Source organism: Malaya genurostris, chromosome 2, assembly GCF_030247185.1.
Source record: "Malaya genurostris strain Urasoe2022 chromosome 2, Malgen_1.1, whole genome shotgun sequence".
Lineage (NCBI taxonomy): Eukaryota > Metazoa > Arthropoda > Insecta > Diptera > Culicidae > Malaya > Malaya genurostris.
The window spans coordinates 100,467,501-100,472,500 of record NC_080571.1 but is presented as its reverse complement, the minus strand read 5'-3'; positions in this window follow the sequence as shown (position 1 = coordinate 100,472,500).

Below are 5,000 nucleotides of genomic sequence, written 5' to 3'. Positions count from 1 at the left end.
ATTCATGCCACATCATATGGCAAACTGATGGGAACATCTTAGACGAGTATGGTGATATATGGTAAATAAAAACTTGAAAAAAACTTAAAAAAAATAAGCACGTCATCGAACGATCAAGTCGTTCGAGACGTGCTATACAGTCCTAGTACGATACCTCCACTAGGTCATGTACTATCCACGGGACCGATTACCAGAGTAGAATCAGTTGGCAAGAGACATAGAATGTCGCACTATACCACTATATGGTATAGTGATATAGTGCGAAAAGTTTTACTGACAGTAAATACCAGTTTTTGCAACCGGGTTACTTGACCAAGTTTCCATCTGTTGATCACATCGACCCAGTGATATAAAGTTCTGGGTCGTACATGTCGTAACAATTGTTAAGTGCACGAGTGGTTTAAGATTGGTGATTGGTTGAAAACGTATCTATGGCTAACGCCTAACAGCGATGCACATGCAGCGAACCGCTCCCGTATACGCGTCCGTAGTTATGTATACAGTGTTAACCGTTAACGCCTATCGATGCGGCATAGACAGCGGACCGCCCATATACGTGTCCATGGTGATGGTTCGTACCGAGAGGCATTATTTAAAATCGTTGTTACGGCTTACTTTGGTAAACGAACGTAACGACATATGGTGCGTTCTGGTAGTTTTGCGACGTACTTTCACGACGTGAAGTCCGTTTTGGAAAATCTGCGCACAAATTTTTTGTTCCATACAAATGTGACCAAGTTGCAACCGGTCAACCCGGTTTACTAAGCGTATGCCTCTCATGCTGCGGCCTTCCAGCATGTTACCCATGTACGAACTGGCACATATCCCGCACGGATAGGCATTGCGCCTACGTTCGTAACTTATCACCTATCCCGCGTACTACGCTCACGTCAATTGCATTCGACAGAGCGGGGACGGCACTACCATATGTGAAACAGCTGGGTTTTGGAAAAAAAATGCGGGTGTTGACTGAACTAAATCGGTTGTTGGAATAACTAAAAAAGTGTTGGACTTAGCTAAGAAAAAAAAATCGGATAGGTTGTTGGAAAAGCTAACTGAAAATATGTAGGTTGTTGGAATTGCTAACTACGGTTTGGAGGGACAGGTACGAACAGAGAGGCGAATAGCTATATGAGCGCTGGTGAAGTGGTGCACTACCGTGGCCCACTGCCAGATAGGTGGGAGCTCGGGTAAAATATTATCTCCCGGGCAACAATGAGATACCACCGTTGCTTCCGGCACTTGTCGGAGGCGTAGGAGGGAGAGTCTGTCAGGTTTCGTATCGTATTCCGAACGAATCCGGTTCAGACAAGGTTATAGTGATATAGTGCGAATTCAATATTGATCAAAGAAGTATTTATCAAGTGTGTGTGTTTAGATAGAGGAGCGTATTTAGAGTTAAACCATTAACGACTAAATTTTGTGTGGTGTTTATACGATGGCACCTACAACAAGAGCAGACCGCAATAAGCTGCAGCGGTCACTGACGGACATTGCGTCGTCATTGGTAGTAAGACAGGGCGATAAAGCTATCTGCAACATCGATCCCGCGTCAGGATGTCCATACGTCCAGAGTAGATTTGCCCCTGGCAACTTCATCCGTCACTTTCGTACCGTACATACGGAACGTGCATGTGCAAACAATCTCCTTACAATTGCCTATCCAATGGAGAAGAAGGAAAGAGTAATTCCTAAGCGTTTGATAGCTATTGACCGGCAGTTACTAATTGCGTCAGCAGTTAAGCTGACGACCTTCCATCATCTTCCTATTTCCTGCTTCGAGTGGGAAGGCTTCAAAGACTTACTGAAACCGATTACAACGACTCTTGGGTGCACTTTGAACCGTGTCACAATGAAATGTCATCTCTCGAAGACTGCCTGTCGTCTAAAAGAAATGTTGATAGATGAGATGAAAGGCAAGCTCGTCTGCTTGAAAATAGATTCTGCTGCCCGACACAATCGCCATATCTTAGGCATCAATGTACAGTATGCCCTAGACGAGCAGGTGGTCATTCGTACCCTTGGTATGATCGAAATCAAAGAAAGTCAAACAGCGGTGTTCTTGAAATCAAAAGTTATGGATACTTTGGCCGACTATGGGCTATCTCTTGAGAACATATTTTCCGTGACATGCGACAATGGGGCTAATATGGTGGCAACGGTTAGAAAATTAAACAATGATACGTACGTAATGCCTACAGAGCAGCAGGCTGATGGTACGAACATAGATGAGCTGGATGAGTCGGATGTGATAGAGGATGATAAACAGTGTGAACGAAACGTTACTGCTGAACTGGCCAATGAACTGTCCGAAAGGATTACTCTTGTGAGATGTGCCGTGCATACCTTACAGCTTGCAATACTGGATGTTGTTGATAAATCCGATGAGTCTATCCGAGCCATCACTGCTGTTGCTAGAAAATGTAAGCTGGTGAAGTACCGGTCAGAGTTTGAAAGCTACGATGCTTCATACCCACCCGTCTGGAGTAGGACACGATGGGGTGGTATATTCAAAATGATGGAATCGTTCGTACACCAAAAAAGGTTTTTTAACCAGTTGGCCGATAATTTTCCCGAACTAGACCTTTCCAATCAATGGTCGTTCATTGAGCATTACTATGATACGTTTAAGCCGTTGTACATCTGCACAAAGCAAATGCAAGAGAAGCACGTGTCGTTATCTGACTTCTATATGGCATGGCTGATGGCAACGAGTGAGGTACAGAAAGTTCGCGAAAACTCTTTCAGTCCCCATTTACTTCGGTCGTTGAACAATAGATTGAACATTTTGCGCCAATTGAAGGCGGTTCAGATGGCATTATACCTGGATCCAAGGTTCAACTATCGAGGTTCTAAAATATTCACGGCTGAGGAAAAAGATAAAATTCAGCAATACATAGTCGATACATGGGAACGTATCTGCCAACTGGGTAAAACACCGGCTAGTACAAGTAGAGAATCGTCAGAGTCTACCGATGATTTTGATCAGTATCTTACGCAAATGTTTGGTGAATCCGTGAATCTTGGTTGCGAGACCGGGTTTCTTCAACAAGTTAAGTCTTTGGACCTAGAGCCACGCCAAAAACATAACTACAACGTGTGGGACCATTGGTTGCGCCGTAAGACTACGCACCCAGAGATATATGCAGTAGCAATGGTTGTACTATCCACACCATCGAACCAAGTCTCTGTTGAACGGTCTTTCAGTGCCCTTGCCTTGGTTCTCTCTAATCAACGCACTGGCCTTGGGAAAGATACGTTGGAAAACATTTTACTTATTAAATTAAACAAAGACTTATTCTCCAGGGCGCTGGGAACTGCGTATGATTGGAAGGGCCCAATCGACCCGGTTGACGATGATTCTCAGGAATGAATATGATACCGTTGATGCTCAACTGAATGTCGAATGAGACAAATATTGTCGTCTATCACTGGCTCATCGCCGGGTGATAGGGGGATAACTTTTGTTTACATTTTCATGAAATCAATTTCCAATGATACTGAAAGGGTTCGGCAGTCATGATACTTGTTATGATTCAATTAGCGACAATCGTCGTTGGGTGGACGATGATATATGTGTTGTCTCAATGTAAGCTCGAGTCACCATTGTGATAACGAATTTTTTCAGCACTGACAGTAAAACTTTTCGCACTATATCACTATACCATATAGTGGTATAGTGCGACATTCTATGTCTCTTGCCAACTGATTCTACTCTGGTAATCGGTCCCGTGGATAGTACATGACCTAGTGGAGGTATCGTACTAGGACTGTATAGCACGTCTCGAACGACTTGATCGTTCGATGACGTGCTTATTTTTTTTAAGTTTTTTTCAAGTTTTTATTTACCATATATCACCATACTCGTCTAAGATGTTCCCATCAGTTTGCCATATGATGTGGCATGAATGGCCCTTGTAGTGGGATACATCCCCATACTCGTCTAAGATGTTCCCATCAGTTTGCCATATGATGTATCATGAATGGCCCTTGTAGTGGGATACATCCCCATACTTGCCTTAGACGTTCCCATCAGTTTGCCATATGATGTGGCATGAATGGCCCTTGTAGTGGGATACATCCCCATACTCGTCTAAGATGTTCCCATCAGTTTGCCATATGATGAACCATTAATGGCCCTTGTAGTGGGCATGTCAGCGAAACCGCCTTCTACGTTCCGGTCGGTCTGCCGCACGATGCGAGGCATAGTTGTCTCACTGACGGTACCGTAGTATACGGTTCCGCTGGTTGCGGTGGACCGACGCGTTAAAGTTATTACAAATCATGATAAAGTTGGCCTGTTTTGGCCACAAATCTATCTATAGGGGGACCACATTTCGGAACGTATGCGTCGAAAATATTGACTTTTGAGCCCAAAAAATGCATTTTGAGCGTATGGTCAATTTGGTCCGGAGGGGGTGCATGCCATGTGAGTCGACCAACCATGGTGCGGTACACTACGGCTTGGCTGCACAGGTTCGAACAGTGAGGCATAATGGCTATATGAGCGAGTCCAAACATGATGTTGTACATTACGGCTTGGCTGGACAGGTACGAACAGTGAGGCATAATGGCTATATGAGGGAGTCCAACCATGATGTTGTACATTACGGCTTGGTTGGACAGGTACGAACAGTGAGGCATAATGGCTATATGAGGGAGTCCAACCATGATGTTGTACATTACGGCTTGGTTGGACAGATACGAACAGTGAGGCGTAATGGCTATATGAGGGAGTCCAACCATGATGTGGTGCACTATGGTTTGGTCGGAGGAGGTACAAGTTAATGGTCGATCGGTTGGTTAAACAGACGGAAGCGTGTTCTGTCGCTCTGTCGAACCGACTCCGACTAATGCGAATAGGATTTAGGTGTCTGATGAATGTTATACGGCTACCACGTTATATGCGATAGCTAACGACAGTAGCAGGTATTATGATTCGTCCTGATTGGTGTACCATCATCAACCATGGGCAGTGGTCGAACCGTAGTCGGCCGTCA